Source organism: Aulonocara sp. 'chitande type north' Nkhata Bay, linkage group LG7, assembly GCF_057382095.1.
Source record: "Aulonocara sp. 'chitande type north' Nkhata Bay isolate Kocher_YH1m ecotype deep benthic linkage group LG7, A_spYH_male_GT1.1, whole genome shotgun sequence".
NCBI lineage: Eukaryota > Metazoa > Chordata > Actinopteri > Cichliformes > Cichlidae > Aulonocara > Aulonocara sp. 'chitande type north' Nkhata Bay.
The window spans coordinates 10,790,899-10,809,280 of record NC_141350.1 but is presented as its reverse complement, the minus strand read 5'-3'; the positions used below and the strand labels follow the sequence as shown (position 1 = coordinate 10,809,280).

The 18,382-nt window shown below is 38.3% G+C and overlaps 1 long non-coding RNA gene across 1 annotated transcript; it reads left to right on the top strand.

Annotated features, from left to right (window-relative positions):
* The first annotated feature begins 852 nt into the window (after nt 1-852).
* Nucleotides 853-5,579, top strand: LOC147324604 (uncharacterized). Its single transcript, XR_015130541.1, has 5 exons — nt 853-1,038; nt 1,720-1,850; nt 2,028-2,107; nt 2,495-2,536; nt 4,411-5,579. It is a non-coding gene; the product is annotated as an uncharacterized LOC147324604 (long non-coding RNA).
* The last annotated feature ends 12,803 nt before the right edge of the window (nt 5,580-18,382 follow it).

Here is an 18,382-nt window from a genome sequence, read left to right as displayed (position 1 = left end):
GTTATGAGGAGCTGAAGCTTAACTAACTTTGATTAATCAAACTGACTGTAAATTTATTTAACACTGCACTGATCACTGGAACCTTTGCTGACATTCTTTTTTTCTTTTTTTCCCCGATTGCTTGGACACAAATACCGGATGTGGGAGGGAGACAGAACAAAAGGCAGTAATTTTTATTAAAAACAAACAAAAAGAAAACAACCTAAAGTCCATTAATCAATGCACTCAGGACAACAAAAAGGGGACTTGTAAAAAAAAAGACTTGTACTTAAAAGCTAATTGCGGAAGTCAGAACAGAGAAAGGAATGAGAAACAGCTGAACATAATTACAGTAATCAGGAATGGGAAGTAAACCCCAAACAACACACCAAAGACTTGATAATTAACCAAGTTAAACAGAAAACCCAGAAGACAAGTAAGCTGTGAGACACAAACTCACAGTGAACAAGATTCAAAATGGGCAATGTAGAGGCTGTAATGAGAAAATCAAAATCAGCAAATACATCAACAAAAATCTAAATGATAAATATCAAAAAAACAAAAACATAAAAGTCCAGAAGAGAAACAAAGTGCTCCACAAAATAAAGATATCCGGCAAGTGAGATAGTGCAAGTTTACTCTAAGGGTGTCACACAAACACATTTTAATAATGTTTATGACACACATGCACACAGGGCCGGCCCGTGGCATAGGCCGTATAGGCAAATGCTAAGGGCGCCGTCCATCAGGGGGCGCCACGCCAGTGCCACAAATGTTGAAAAAAAAAAAAAAAGTTGGTACTATTATTTCTAAATACAAAAAATAATCCCACGTTAATTAAAATGCAAAGTAAAGCTTAGTTAATAGAAACATTATTTGTTACAACATTACGCCCCCCCCTCCCCGCACGGTGCGCCCCCTCCCTTCCCGTATCATGGTTCCTTTTGGACGTCACCACATCAAAAAGTCAACACAAGATGTCAAAACGGCCAAAACTGTCAGGTGCCTAGGGAAGAAAAAAGAGAAAAGAAGAGGAGGAGAAACGAGAAAAAGACAGAGGTAGGTAACGTTAGCCTACATGAAATTATTTGTCTGAATGTGATAGTAACCTAAATTTTTTAGCATTAAGCTAATGTTACATGATTCGCTAATTGCTAATCAATAAATAGCTAGTTAACTGTTTTAACGTCAGTTAATATTGTGGAGGGGGCTAAATTGTTATGGAAAATAATAATGTAACATTAGGTAATTACAGTACTCCCACCTTTCCCACCATTCCTCATTTGTATTCATCTTTTAAGCAGGTGTTTTTTGTTTACATTGTTATTGCCTTCTGGTTAGCTAACGTTTACCCTGCAGGTAATAGTCACTTTTCCACCCCTGTATATATTATAGTTGTAAGCCTAGTTGTTAAAGTGCACATCATTAATGTTAATTAAGCAATATCACATGAGAGGGAATGCTGTTTTTTAATATGAGCACTGCTGTGATTCGGTCAAAGATAATCATAACATAACATTCTCATATGATATTATACTGTTACTTTGCATTCTGCTATTCAGCATTTCACTGTAATGATAACAATAAATTGAATCTAATCTAATTTGCATATCAGTTAACATCATACATATATCTCTTTGGTTTTTCATTTATATTATATCATTTCATTTTATTCCTGGAATCATATGTTTTTATTATTAGACTTTAATACTCAGTGGTGTCACATACTCCTCTCTTCAGATGCACTGTTGAAGCTGAGTTTTGAGTTCACCTCCCCGAGTCTGATAGTCCTGCACTTTGGGTCCAAATCCTGCCTGCGGCACAGCGATTCATGACAGGAACAGTAAGTGCAGAAGACCACAGGCACTTGAGTAAGTGTGTGTCTTCTGCATTATAAATTAATCTCTCCACGATGAAGTTGTCTGTCCTCTTGTGCATCTTGGGAATCGGTATTAATATATTGTTTTCATTATTAGGGACATTTTTCAAGAGAAGCATCTAAAATATAAATGCAAATTTGACTGCATGTTTTTTCCCACCCCCCATAGCCTGGACTGGATTCTGTAGAAATACAGAAGTCATCAACACCAATGATGTCGAGAAGGTGAACTTGGAAATTTCTCTGGAGGTATGGGAGATAATCTTGAAGTAGTAATAATAATAATAATAATAATAATAATAATAATAATAATATGATAAGTTACACTTGAATTGTGTAGTGTTCATCTATAAGTGTTTAATGTTAATCAAGAAAGTGCAGCTCTTTGCAACCTTAAAAGACAAACTGTAAAAAAATATATTGTGAAAAGTTAGTGTGCTGCATTTAAAATCACACTTCAGTAAAAGTACAGATGCAGATTTAGGTGTCTAGTCTTGCCTGCATATTTATAATCTCTTTTTTTTTAAATTATTTTAACGGACACTGTGTGGAAGCTATGTTAAAGGATGCATGTGGAGTCAATATCACCTTGACCACTGATTTTTAGCTCCTTTAACATTTATTTTTGTCGTTCAGCTTCCTGAGAAGACTTTCCTTTTCAACTGGACTCCAAATAAGGTAAGCAGTAGGCTAAGTGCTTAGGTAGTTATCCTTGACATGTGTTTCCTCTGTATCGCGCCTCCATTTCAACCATGGCGACCTCTCACACATGCAGTAGCGGTTTTTGAAACGGGCGACGTCATGCCAGCGCATATCGGGAATGTCATAGGCACCGATTGGTTTTCTATCACCCATTTGCTGGGAGTAAGGGCACCCTCCGTTTGCGAGGTGCGCCTGCTGCACAGAGAGGAGAGGGCGTGATCCTCGGGTTGGGGGGTGGGTGTTCATACTGGAGTGCAAAATTAAACCCAATGGAAGACGGACAAGAAAAGTTCAAAGCCATCAGGTGCTCAGTTTAGAAAAAAGAGAAAAGAAACGAGCAAAAGATACGGATATGAAGATGTGTCATTGGATAATGGCAGGTCATCCTGAAACAATCAGAATACTTTATTAATCCCTAAGGAAATTATGTGGGTTATAGTTGCTCCAAGAAGAAATGGTAAAAATGGTAACAGTAACAGACTAAACTCCAAACAATACCTTATGTTACAGATTTTACACATTTAAGAAATAACACTAACATATAAAAATGCACAAACATTTGGTCCACAGCATGCAAGGTACTACTGTCCTTTTTTTAGCATGCACTGGTTTTTTCTTACCGGTATGTGAAAAACAGGATGTGGAGACCTGAAGTAATTTTTTTCCCCCTACTGCTTGTGATCCTGTTCTCTTTCTCTGGTCTTTACATCCTGTGTTCACTGATTACTAATTCTTTCCCCTTTGTCCGTTTTTTTGCTCTATTGTCTAAAGGTGAGCAAAGATGCCCAACGGATTTACTTTACCAAATGGACCACCCCAGCCTTGCCATAATGGTCTATTTGATTCAGCTTTTATTGTTTATTTTATTTTTTATTTTCACTTGCTAAATATGGGACAGACTTGACTGAGGAAAAGAAAGGGGAGAAAGAAAGAGGGAAAGAAAAACAGCGAAGAAGAGGGACGGGGATAAAGGGCAAAAAACAACAAAATAAGCAGACAAAAAATACATATATCAATCACCTGGATCACCTGTTGAGAAAGAAAAAAGAAAATAAGAAGAAGAAAAAGAGAGTAATAGAATAAACAACATCATGATGATCTATGGGAATATAACAGTAAATACTAACTATTAAACACGATTGTGCAGCACGTAAGATCGACACAGCATGCATTTATTGACATGAATGTTAATTATTGCTGCCTAGCAATGGTAGTGACTCTGAAAACGGAGTGAATGAGAATCGATAAGGAATTTTATTGGTGGGCGATCTCGATGATGGGATTGGATTTACTAAAGTCTTATCAATTCTTATCCTTTGTGAGGAAATCAAACTGTAACTGAGGTGCAGAGGTAAATTAGAATAGAACAGTCCTTTAGTGTCATTATACATGGACAGTGAATATTCTATGACTTAGTATATTAAATCCAATAAATATAAGTGTTTTTTGACTCTTACAGCATCTGATATTGAAGCTGAAGTTGATCTGTAATGAAATCCAAGTCATAATAGCCGCATGCCGTGCAGTGAAGACACACCTCAAAGAATTCATGGCTGAACTCAAAACCTCTTTCCATGTAAAGATGATCTTTGTCAACACAACCACGTTCAAGTGATGTCTTTTTCCTTCCCCTTTAAAAAAAGTTTTGACTTAGCAGTTCAGTGATACGTGTTCACTTTGTGCATGTGTGTTACTGAAATATTTTCTTTTTTACTTATTTCCAGTTATACTAAATTACTCGTGCTACTTCACTTGAGCATTGGGAAGTGAAGGTTACACTTCCCTATGCTCAAGTGAACAATTAAAAGCATTGCCTAATATTTTGCACATATCTGTTTGTATCAAAACAGCTCTGACACTTTACGCCACAGCGATGAATCCTCTGGTTGTTTCCTGTGGTGTCCTGGATGCGGGCAGCTGCTCCTCTGGCTGCTGTTGGTTCTCTGGAGATCGGGCTTTCTTCGGAGCATCCTGCAAAAGCTCCATCAGATTTGGTGCACCTGGAGCCCACGTCAGCGCCTTGTGCTCTTTGTTGTGTTCCTCGTGCTGTTTCTGATTACTTTCTGTTGCTTCTTGAGGAATGCTGTCCTGCTGAGAGAGTGCAGCTGTCATGGGGGCATGTGCTGGTGTGCAGCAATCTTTAGATGTACAGTATGTGTCAAAGTAACGTTCACATGAATGTAGGATGGAAAGTTCCCCAGCAATGTCATTATTCACTTCAGTTTGAGACTGATTATGACCACCATTATACATCCATCTGTTCAACTAAAACTCCTAAAACATTAATGATTCAATTGAGTTACTTGCCTTCATTTACTTTGCAATGTTTGCTGTGGTAATTTCTCTCCCGGTCATACAAATGAGTACTTGTGTTGCAAATGTTCCTGCTGGTGAAGGAGTGTCCTTTACATTATGGTAGTGTTGAGATTATTCTGTTATCATATGTTACCTTATATATGTAACCAAAGTAGTTGAATTATGATAACAGCTGTAGGACATATATTATCCTTTAGTTTAGATGGTGTGCTGTGTATGTAGTTTAGTCCTCATTATACTTTTGAGTTAAAAGAACATAATCATTTTGTAGTTCATTAGATAAGGGTGCATCACTCTGTATCCTTGATCGGCTGTGAATGTCTTACACGGTTTTCTTGACATGCTTTACTGCTGAATCATAAAAAGAAGGATTGTATGCAGGAGACTCTGTGTGGAGGGCCTTGTGCTGCTGATAATGGAAGAAACAGACCACATCCCATACCCCCACCTTTTTCAGAGAGCAGAAAGACAGGGAGCCGAGGTCATAACTTAGGCGCCGTGTGAGAGACAGAATGTGAATGTTTAGGCTTTTATGACTAGTGGGGGTCGACAGAAGCGTATAAGAGGCTGTGAAACCCGTCACCATTTCGAGATTTGCTGTGACCCTCTTCATGCATGTCTCCCCATCATGATGGCTTATGCTCATAAGTATTGAATTGTATGGAAATAAATGATTGTTGATTGAGCATTTATACACCGAGTATTGTCCTTCCTTCAGCCCAAAGATTAAAAGAATTGGGAAATTTTAACAGTAGCCATGTTCATCCTCCATTTTTTGTCCACCTGGACGCTTACTGTACTTTACCCTAACCTGTTTCAGGGAGCATAACACATGTTTATCTGTTTTGCACTGAAAAAAAGTGTTTTTTATACACCTCATATTAATTAAAAAAACAACAAACAGTTCAGAGTAGTCACTGTGACTGTTAGGATTTTAGGATAGGATATTGAATTCTAATATACACCATAAGTAAAACACTTATTTATTCACACCATGCCTCTTTGAGACAAGAAAACAGGAAATTAAAATGAATCAAGCCATAAAACTAATATCTCTGTGATTAAACTTTGAAATAAAGAGGCTGGATAATTGGCAAACAATTGGCCACTCGCTCTTCATTTCTGGTGGTTTGACAGAACATTTGGTGCAGTGGGAAAGTTGTAATATTCTGAATAAATATCAAATAAAGGTCCTGCTTTGAATTAACAGGTGTAAAAAGTCAGAGCCATTGAAACTATTATGAATTCTTTAAATCAGTTTCTTCCACTCGTACAGGTTAGTCCAGTTTATACTAATGCTATACTTATATATAAGTATACAATCTGCTGTAGTTAATAAAATGAATCTAGATGCGGTGTAGCAAAAGCTAAGGTAACACTGGCCAGGGCCGGCCCGTGGCATAGGCCGTATAGGCAAATGCTAAGGGCGCCGTCCATCAGGGGGCGCCACGCCAGTGCCACAAATGTTGAAAAAAAAAAAAAAAGTTGGTACTATTATTTCTAAATACAAAAAATAATCCCACGTTAATTAAAATGCAAAGTAAAGCTTAGTTAATAGAAACATTATTTGTTACAACATTACGCCCCCCTCCCCTCCCCGCACGGTGCGCCCCCTCCCTTCCCGTATCATGGTTCCTTTTGGACGTCACCACATCAAAAAGTCAACACAAGATGTCAAAACGGCCAAAACTGTCAGGTGCCCAGGGAAGAAAAAAGAGAAAAGAAGAGGAGGAGAAACGAGAAAAAGACAGAGGTAGGTAACGTTAGCCTACATGAAATTATTTGTCTGAATGTGATAGTAACCTAAATTTTTTAGCATTAAGCTAATGTTACATGATTCGCTAATTGCTAATCAATAAATAGCTAGTTAACTGTTTTAACGTCAGTTAATATTGTGGCGGGGGCTAAATTGTTATGGAAAATAATAATGTAACGTTAGGTAATTACAGTACTCCCACCTTTCCCACCATTCCTCATTTGTATTCATCTTTTAAGCAGGTGTTTTTTGTTTACATTGTTATTGCCTTCTGGTTAGCTAACGTTTACCCTGCAGGTAATAGTCACTTTTCCACCCCTGTATATATTATAGTTGTAAGCCTAGTTGTTAAAGTGCACATCATTAATGTTAATTAAGCAATATCACATGAGAGGGAATGCTGTTTTTTAATATGAGCACTGCTGTGATTCGGTCAAAGATAATCATAACATAACATTCTCATATGATATTATACTGTTACTTTGCATTCTGCTATTCAGCATTTCACTGTAATGATGACAATAAATTGAATCTAATTTGCATATCAGTTAACATCATACATATATCTCTTTGGTTTTTCATTTATATTATATCATTTCATTTTATTCCTGGAATCATATGTTTTTATTATTAGACTTTAATACTCAGTGGTGTCACATACTCCTCTCTTCAGATGCACTGTTGAAGTTTCTAAATCCCACCCCTGGGCCATCTACCACATCTACCGCTGCTGCCTCCACTTCAGCAGCACAACCCAGCCATGATGCAGCAGCATCAAGCGGTCTTCCTGTTGCCTCCACCTCAGCAGCACAACCCACCAGTTTTGCAGCAGCATCAAGCAGTGTTATTGTATTTCATATATTCATTTTTTTATTTTTTGTATTCATTTATTTATTCATATATTTTTTTTATCTTGTTAATTATTCTGATTGTGAATTTGCTTTCTTTAAGTAAAAAAAAAAGGTCAAAGACAAAGCTATTCGGTTTCTTGTGAGTACATACACTACACTGCCGATGTAGGGGGGCGCCACCTAAAATCTTGCCTAGGGCACCAGATTGGTTAGGGCTGGGCCTGCATGCACATGAGATAATATCTTGTCATTTGTGTCGCTACAATTATGGCACACCCAGAATCTCACTGAATGTCTCAAAAAAATATCAGTGTAATAAAGCTAACACTGTGACAACTGTTTTATACATATATTCAGTGAATCCTGCTTGTGCCGTGATATTCAGGACTGCAAACCGAGCAGCATCACTGACTTTCAGCTTGTCGTGTTTGTGGATATATGACTGACTTTAATTACGCATAAAATCATCACATTCTCTGTAAGATTAAGGTCAACTATCGAATGGCGTATAAAGTATAGGGCTGCCACAAACGATTATTTTGATAGTCGACTAGTCACCGATTATTTTTGCGATTAGTCGACTAATCAGATCATCATCCATTGGACGTACAGCGTACAGCTTATTGCACCAGCAGCATCTGGTCTTATATAACTATCATTAGCTTACAGCTTGAAGTGTTTGTGCTAACTAAAAATAAAGACAAGATGGTAGTTTATTAATTTTTAATGAAATTTGCAGATTGTTTCGGTGAAGTTTAATAAACTCCTTGCTTTCTAAAATATAACAGGACACCGGAATATATTCTCCAGCGTCTCACACTTCTGATAATCAGCTGTCTGCTTGACAGTTTTAGCTGTGCAAAAACTATAACTTTAATCTCAGCCAAACCGATTTACTCAGGAACAAATAAAATACTAAAGAAAGCCAAACAACAACATTTTTAAGTTATCTAAGTGACTATGTGACTATATATATATATATATATATATATATATATATATATATATATATATATATATATATATATATATATATATATATATATATATATTATTTATTTATTTATATTTAACCTGACTAGCGAAAGATGGCGGTGGGTTTGAAAACGATTTGCCGGGAGTCCGGTGTTCTCACGGCTCTAGTTAGCCTTGCCCCCGCCTAGCTAACGAGCTAGTGGGTAACAGACGTCTCCGAAAACGTCGGAGCGCTTTTGAAAATATGCGGTGTCTTGATAAACTGGGCAGATATTTGAGGTTTACACAGCTACATTCTCGCCTGAAAATATGTTAAACGTTTATTTTGTGACCCAGAAAGAATAATAAGAGTAAAGTTAAAACTACTAGCTGCCGCCATTGTTGACAGCTGCGCTATGAATTCTGGGACACAGCTTCTTCTTCTTCGGGGTTTAACGGCAGCTGGCATCCTTGTACATGTGTAACGGAGCGAAGGTGATTTTATTTCCACAGTGTCGTTTTTTAAAGGAAGGAAACCTTCCTCCAAACGGACAGAGCAGTGGAGCCGCCAAGGGAAAGCACACGATTAAAAAACTGTATAATTAAAATATAATTTATTATATTTAAATAGTTAAAAATGCAAAATGAATTAAAACCTTGGCCAAGGGGTAACACAATAAAAAGCAATAAAACACAACATTAAAAGTCCAGTGGCATCCGCCACGATATAAAAGTCACAAAGAACTAAAAAAGGTCCAGCGAAGTGATGTAAAAGGGAAACCCAGCGGAGTCCTCGCCTTCCTCCCCGCATTCCACGTCCTGGTACGCTGAAGAAAGGGAGGGAGCGGCAGTCACTATTCTTTTCGGCAATCTTCATTCAATAAAAGGGGCTAAGTCGAAGACTTACCCCGGGTGGGCAGAGCTCTCAACTCCGCCCGCCGCTTCTTTAAAACTGCAAGTCGGCACCAGCTGTCTCGCCGCCTCTGCAGTGCACAAGCTGGGCTCTCGTTACTACTGCCGTCCGCCTGTTCGCTCCGCGTCCCTAGTCGCTGGTGCTGTCCGTCCTCTCCTAACGCCCAGCTCCACCAACCCCTTCGGCTGGCAGGCGCTGCCGCCTGGCACCACTTACTCCTGGCCGTCTCTCAAGCCTCTCGGTCGAACTCCTTCCTTTGGTCTGCCAGGCCCTCTTATTGGCCTCTCTGGGATCTCTCGCAGGTGTGATCAGTTTATTATCAGGTAGGGGCGGAGTCTTTCCAGGACAAGTCATCAAATAAATACCATTAAAACATGCAGTAAAACTCATAAAAATAAACCAGTGTACAATATTAAAATATTAAAAAGGTAAAACGCAGCAAAACATGCATAGTAGAAAAACTTAGATGACTTGTCCCTTTCCACCCCGTGACACATGCAGTGCTGCCATCTTCTGTTTCAGTCCGTTATTACACTCTTAAATCCTACTACTCATTCCTGCGTCCTTTGTGATCTTACAAAGCTTCAAACGATGCGTCGACTATTAAATTAGTCGTCGACGATTTTATGAGGTAACTGTGTCAGATCATATACCTTTTGGTTTTACTGTGAATGTGGAACAAATGCCAGCAACAACTGGAAACAATATTGCTAATATTGCTACCAGTGTAAAATTAGACTGGTCAGCTTGTAGTGAAGATGATTTCTTAGCTTATCATAGTAATACCGATATACATCTGAACAACATTTCTTTGCCGAAAGAAGCTATTTTGTGCAAAGATGTCAACTGTAAGAATGCTGTGCATAAACATTTACTCTGCTCCATGTATGATGATATAGTGACTGCTCTGCATGAAAGTGGTACACTGCTTGATAAACAATATAAGCATAAGAAACCTAACATCAGACCTGGCTGGAAAGAACATGTATCCATGTACCATGATGAAGCTCGCATAGCTTATAAATGTTGGGCCATGGCTGGAAGACCTAAACAAGGCCCAGAATTTGAACAGAAAAAATGTGCGAATGCCAGATATAAGTACGCTGTTCGCTTTATAACTAAAAATGAGCAAATGCTGAGAGCAGATTCTTTGGCCAGGAAAATGTTGTGTAATAATATGGCAGATTTTTGGAAAGAGGTGAAAGCTCTTAATAACTGTAAACCATCTCTACCATCAACTGTTGAAGGTGTTTCTGGGGCAGATAACATTGCAGCATTATGGAGACAGCATTACAGTGCGTTGTTTAACTGTATAAAAAGTGATCCATATGAGGACAATCTTGACATGAGTAATGACACAATAAGTGTAAGGACACATGAAGTATATGAAGCCATTCATAGGTTGTCTGATAATAAATCCTCTGGTTTGGATCACATCACTGCAGAACATTTAAAACATGCTAGTTTAAGGCTAGCTCCTCTTTTAGCACTCTGTTTCACTGGGTTTATGATTCATGGCATATTACCAGACTCAATGCTGTGTATTTGACTGGTACCAGTTATGAAAGACAAAGCTGCAAAAGTGAGCTGTTTGGATAATTACAGGCCGATTGCACTAGCCAGTATTTTATCTAAGGTGTTAGAAAGAATCCTGTTTGGTAGAGTTAGTGTGTTCATCTCTTCTCTGGATAATCAGTTTGGCTTCAAAGCACGGCACTGACATGTGCATATATGCACTCAAGGAAATAGTCAGGTTGTATAGGGCTAAAAATTCATCTGTCCTCATGTGTTTCATTGATGCCTCTAAGGCTTTTGATCGAGTGAACCACAGAAAACTTTTTGATAAATTGAAGACACGGGGAGTTCCTCAATACATCGTGAGGATTCTCTCTTACTGGTACGCTCATCAGAACATGCAGGTTAAATGGGGAAGCAGTATTTCTGCCCCCTTTGGTGTCAGCAATGGTGTCAGACAGGGTGGGATTTTGTCTCCAATTTTATTTAATTTATATGTCGATGATTTGTCCATACAGCTGAGAGCCTGTAACACTGGGTGTATATTAGGTGAAGCACTGATAAATCATCTTATGTATGCAGATGACCTGGTTGTTTTTAGTCCAAGCAGTGCTGGGTTACAGGATCTTCTTAATGTCTGTACTGAATATGGTGTGCAATATGACATTGAGTACAATGCTGCTAAAAGTGCTGTTTTGATATGTAGAACCAAGCAGGATAAACAGCTAAATTTCCCTTTGTTTAAACTGGCACAAAAAACTCTTGAAGTTCATAAAAAGGTGAAATACCTCGGTCACTTTATTACTGAGCAAATGAATGATGATGATGACATATACAGACAACGATGTAAGCTCTATGTGCAGGCAAATACTATTGCACGCAAATTCAGCTTTTGTTCACTTCCAGTTAAAGTGGCTTTGTTTAAAGCGTATTGCACACCGCTATATACTGCCCCCTTGTGGTCATCCTACAAACAATGTAGCATGCAGAAGCTGCATGTTGCATATAATGATGCGATGAGAATCCTTTGCAGGATACCTAGAAGTGGTAGTGCCAGTCAGATGTTTGTAGCTGTGGGTGTCTGGACTTTTAAAGCACTTTTAAGAAAGTTAATGTTCAGTTTTAGAGAACGACTGGATGGTTCGAGTAACAGTATAATTTTAGCACTTACAGATCCGACAGTGAGTGGTTCCCGTTACTCATCCAGTCTCAGAAAGCACTGGTTAAAGTGTTTGTGTATTTATTGATTTATTTTAAGTAATTGTGTTTTATGTATATTATGGTTTTATATTTTTACAAATGCTTTATATACTTATTTATATACATATATATATTTAATGGTATACCTTGTGTTGTGTGTGTGTGTGTGTGTGGGGGGGGGGGGGGGGGGGGGGGAGTTGTGTGTGTGTGTTTCTTGTCTTGTTTTTATGGACATGTAGTCTGCCAATAAAGATTGAATTGAATTGAATTGAATTTAATAGTCGACATAATCGTGACTAGTCGACTAATCGTGGCAGCCCTAATAAAGTAAAGGCTTTAAAACAAAGTAAACACTGAAAGTACAAACATCGCTAATGTCACATAACTTTGCCGGCATGTGGCCAACAGTAATGTTTTAATATCCTTTGTAATTAAACATTTGCACATAAATAAGTGACATAATATTCAGAACTTACTTTTGAAAGTTTACTCTTTGGCCGCCCCGCTTCCACTTCTTTGAAGTGTCTCCCAGTCCCAGTGCACTTGTTAGCATGTTTTGGTTCGTGCAACTGGTCGGTCGGGTTATTGTCTCCCCAGAAACATTTCCGCTGTGTTGTGTGTGCTTTTGCACAGTTTTTCTTTTTGCAGGCATTTTCCTTTTTGCAGCGTTTTTCTTTTTGCAGGCATTTTCCTTTTTGCAAGTGTTTTCTGAAGTTGCAGTCCGTTTGGCCTCTCAGGGCCACCGTACAGATCTGATTCCACTTAACACAAAAACTGATGCATCAAAAAGCAAACCCGTGACCAAAGACAGTCCAAATAATTTACTAAGAACACTGGATACTAAGTGCACTGAACTGAAAGGACAGCTACCTAATACATTTATGGACACTTTAAGTGATATATTGTACATTGTTGAAGATTACTTGTTTGAAATTATTTAAATGTTTTGTTCATGTCTATGTTTTGGACCATTTAAATGTAGAATACACTCAAATCACTTTTTTTCCCCTTTAAGTTGTTGTCAGTGTCTCATTCTGAGTGGAGGGTTTTTCCTTCTTTAAGTTGAGTTACCACTGCCAGTCTCCTTACAATCCTAACTGAACCCAACATGAGTAGATTCTCAAATTTGTTTTTACTTGACCTTGGATGACAGATTGATTGATTGAATCTTTATTTTGAACATGTTGAAAAAGTATAAAAAAAAATAGAATTAAAAGAGACAAATGAACAAAGCAAACAAAAGGAAAACGAGCAACCACAACTCCAAATAACGTCCATGTTCAAAAAGGAGCAGGAAGAAGCATAAGCTTATTTAATCCCACCCCTTTTCCACTATCTAGTATCAATAGACTACAGAAATACCTCCTTGCAATTACATTATATGTTATGTGTAATTTTTTTTTTTTTATTTATTTATTTTTTTTAAATATATACACATATATGTTTCTATCTATCCATACATACGTATATACACACATACGCACATATACACATTTTCAATAACCCCATTAACACCTCAAGGATACACAGCCTACAATTATATATATATATCCATACCAACAAACCCGTGCATGCAAACACACATGAAAATATTAGACAAGAACACCCTATCAAATCTCTACCTTTTCCCTGTACCCTGTAAAAACCATATCCTTAAACCGCTTTTTAAACTGCGCCATGCTTGGACATTGCTTCATATCTTTACTTAGTCTGTTCCACAGCTTCACTCCACACACAGAGATGCAAAAACTTTTTAATGTTGTACGGATACGAGGATGTTTTAAATTTAATTCCCCTCTCAAATTGTATCCCCGTTCCCTTTTAGAAAACATTTTTAGAATATTGTCAGGAAGCAGGTTATTTATTGCTTTATATATAATTTGTGCTGTGAGAAAATGAACCAGATCTGTGAATTTTAGAATTTTTGATTTTAAGAATAGTGGATTTGTATGATCTCTGTAACCAGTTTTATGGATTATCCTTATGGCCCTTTTTTGTAATATAAAGATTGATGATAGCGAACATTTGTAAGTATTGCCCCAAACCTCTGCACAGTAATTCAAATACGGTGCAATCAGGGAACAATAGAGAATGTGGAGTGATTTGTGGTCCAGAATGTGTTTTACTTTACTCAAGATTGAGACACTTCTTGAAATTTTGTTATGTATATGATTTATATGAGACTTCCAGTTTAATTTATCATCTATAATCACACCAAGAAACTTATGTTCAAGTACTCTTTCAATTTCCACACCATCTACATGAATCTGCACTTGTGCATTTCTAAGGGAATTCCCAAATAAGATAATTTTAGTTTTACTTAGATTTAGCGATAGTTTGTTCCTGTTAAACCATTTTTTAATTTTGCACATTTCTGAAGTAATTGTATCCAGCAGCTCCTTTAGATTCCCCCCAGAACAAAAAATATTTGTGTCATCTGCAAATAATACTAATTTTAATATATCAGATGCCTTACAAATATCATTTATATAAATAATAAATAATTTTGGACCCAGTACAGAGCCTTGTGGAACACCACAAGCAATGTCCAAGCATGATGAGGAATGGACACCCAGCTTCACAAATTGTTTCCGGTCACTTAAATAATTTTTCACCCATTGCAGTACAACCCCCCTAATCCCATACCGTTCCAGTTTATTAATTAATATGTCATGATTGATTGTGTCGAATGCTTTCTTGAGATCCAGAAATACTCCAGCTGCATACTGTTTCTGATCTATAGCATTCGTAATCTCCTCAATTGATTCGATTAATGCCAGAGATGTTGATCTTTTTGATCTGAATCCATATTGACTGTCAACAGATTCTCCAGATTACTGTTGATCTGACTGATTTTTGACTACTCAGTTAAAAAAGGTGACACAAACAACACCTAAAAAAAGGAACTTAAGACACTCGGGAGTTGCACCTCACCAACATGTGAAAATAGACCATCACTTCAGTAGTGTTCAAATATGAAGAGGAACCCAGCGTCCATGCCTGCCCATTACTGAACTCCTGTCTATTTAGCATGCACACTGAGATGAGACAGACAGAGAGTAGAGAATTTTCTGATACGCTTTGAAAAATGGATCTGGGAATGTAAGTGTCATGGTCCCTGTGCCTGCCTGGCCGGCCCCACAAGGCTACATGTGTTGTTTGGTTTTCTTTCTCCCTCTCTGCCTGGGAGAGAGGAGCTCACTGTGGGCTCCCGCCCCTGGCCCACACACCTGACAACAATCAGCTGTCATCACCTAGGAGCACTATTTGAGGCTGGAACACAGTTCCTCTCGTTGCTGGATAATTGTACTACAGACGTTAGTGATTCTCCCAGCTCCTGTGAACCTTTGCTTTGTGATTTGTGAGTGACTTCCCTTTCTTCTGCTACAGACTTTCCTCCCCGGACCTGTGACTTCCCTGCCGTGTGAACGTGGGTGAGTTTGGGCAAGAAGACGTGAGCGAGTGTGAGAGAGTTTCCCCGTGATTCCCTGGAGTTTGGATTTCCCTTCACTGTATATATCGTGCACTGGTGCTGTAAATAAACTGTTTTTGGAGACGTCTAACCGCTCTGCGCTTGAGTTCCTACTACCAGATTGTGACAGTAAGCTGATCCTTAATCACTTACACAATATTGATATTTGTAATGATAATATATCTAGGCAAGGCAAGTTTATTTGTATAGCACAATTCAACAACAAGGTGATTCAAAGTGCTTTACAGAGACATTAGAAACAAATAAAAAGCATGATTTAAAATTGATTAAAACAAGCAAACAAACTAATTAACAAACAAACAAAACAGTATATAAAATCAAAACAGATAAAATCAGAACAGTAGATAAAATCAGTAGTTAAATGTAAGTTTTGAAATTTAAGCTTAAAAGTGTGGATTTGGTGCTTTATTCAAATGCAGCTGAGAATAGGTGAGTCTTCAACCTGGATTTAAATAAACTGAGTGTTTCAGCTGATCTGAGGCTTTCTGGGAGTTTGTTCCAGATATAAGGAGCATAAAAGCTGAATGCAGCTTCTCCGTGTCCGGTTCTGACTCTGGGAACTGATAAAAGACCGGATCCAGATGACCTGAGGGATCTGGAAGGTTCATACTGGGTCAGGAGGTCACTGATGTATTTTGGTCCTAAACCATTCAGAGCTTTATAGACCAGCATCAGAACTTTAAAGTCTATCCTCTGACGGACAGGCAGCCAGTGTATCCTGATGAACATAAGGTTGGGGAAAACAATCAGTGAGTGGGATATTTTTAAATGTATTCTTTACTTAGAAAAAGTTCTTGTGTGAATGAGGCAAGTGCTTTGAGTTGTTAGCATGCTGTCTGTGCAGGTGCTTGCTAAGAGCCAAAGTTGTGTTAACAGTATGATGCAGCTGTTTCTATCCTGGAGCTGTCTCCACTTTACCACTGCATTCTCATCATTTCTCCTATAAAAATAAAAGTAATGCTCTGACCCATGAATCAGCTGATTGTAGTGAGAGTGCAAGAATCAACAACGGACTGCTGGAAACCGGTTCTCGATTCCCATCCCTACAGGTTGGTGCACTGAGTGGTTACAGTTGGAGTGTGGAAAGTGTTTCCTGTGACCCTGGACTGCGCCAACACAACAAACACAACACATGACTGATATACAGTGATGGGAATAACGGCGTTACTTTTTTTCAGTAACAAGTAATCTAACTAATTACTATTCCTATCATTACAATGCCGTTACAGTTACTAACAAGAAAATGCGGTCCGTTACTATTTTTCAACAAACAGACAGTTGAAGCTGTGTTCAGCTTACCGCATCTTATATCAGTTGCACGGAAGTAGCTGACTACGTAAGTAACACACTGTTTTTCTCTTTTTCTTTAGCGTTTACTGATGACATCACGAGCCAGTCTGAACTCTAATCTCTGTCAGTATAAATGACTTGGATGAGATGATGAAATATGTTTTATGGATACTTATGTTATCGTATTACTTCTGGTCCAAGGTTCTGGCAACCTGACTGGAATCTGGTGGTTTTTGAGTAGTAGGAAGTAACACAGTCAATCTTTTTCTTTCTTCAAAAATGTCTCTGATTACCTTTAGTGAACTGAAATAGCCTTTCTATGTATAGTCAATGTCAACTGTACTTGGACTGTGGCTACTCTAAGTTATAGTTACAAGAAATGAAGCAGATGGTGGCATTATCTTACTGTTTTGACTTCTTCGTTAGCTGGCAGGTACCCTGTATCTGATTACTGATTACTGTTTAGCCCCAAAATACAGAATAGGTAATACCAAAAACTGGGCTTGAAGGCCTGATTTACTTTTTGTTTGTAATAGCAAAACAATAGCATAGACAAGCAGCAAAGCCTGGCCGTTGTTGTAGTAAGCATGCAGACTCAAACACTCAGGATCATAAAATTGCAGAATTTTACACTTTGATGTACTGCGGCAGATATTCAGAAAATTTGTCATGTTCCAGTTCTCTCCTTGTGTACAATCTCTTCTAAAACACTTTCTCCGATGAGTGTCCTGTGAGATCCCACAGACTTGCGTACTTCACTCCATTCAAAGCCAGCCCATCTTTTGCCACAAGGTATCTGTTTTCTATCATACTCGGAATCAGAAAAACTACATGTAAAAATTTACAGTAATATCTCAGCACACATGTAGAGTACTCATCTTATATCAATACTCAAATCTTACTGATCGACACTGATGTCTTAGTGATGTGTGATAAATGTGACATTTCTCAAATACACGAGAAATTTATGTGACTTAAAATGTCTATTACTGCTATATATGTGATATGCTGTTTAATGAGGTTTACTAAAAGATGTGAGAAAATGCTGAAATGCATAAAACAAGATTTACCCATAAAAAAAAACATACACAGTTGTGATACAAAACAAAAACAGGCTGTTCAACGTTCAACGTGTGTGGCCACTACCAGCTCCACCACCATCATCAAGTTTGCTGACGACACCGTCGTGGTGGGCCTGATCTCTGATAACAACGAGACGGCCTACCTGAAGGAGATTAGGAATCTGGAGAACTGGTGCCAGAGGAACAACCTCCTTCTAAACGTCAGTAAGACAAAGGAGCTGATAGTGGACTTCAGCACTAAGCAGGAGAGGAACTACCAGACCCCCGTCATCAACGAGTGCCCAGTGGAGAGAGTGGACAGCTTCAAATACCTCGGAGTTCACATCACGCAGGACCTGTCATGGTCCTGTCACATCAACACCGTGGTGAAAAAGGCCCGACAGCGTCTCTACCACCTCAGACGCTTGAGAGACTTCCAACTGCCCTCCAAGGTGCTCAGGAACTTTTACTCG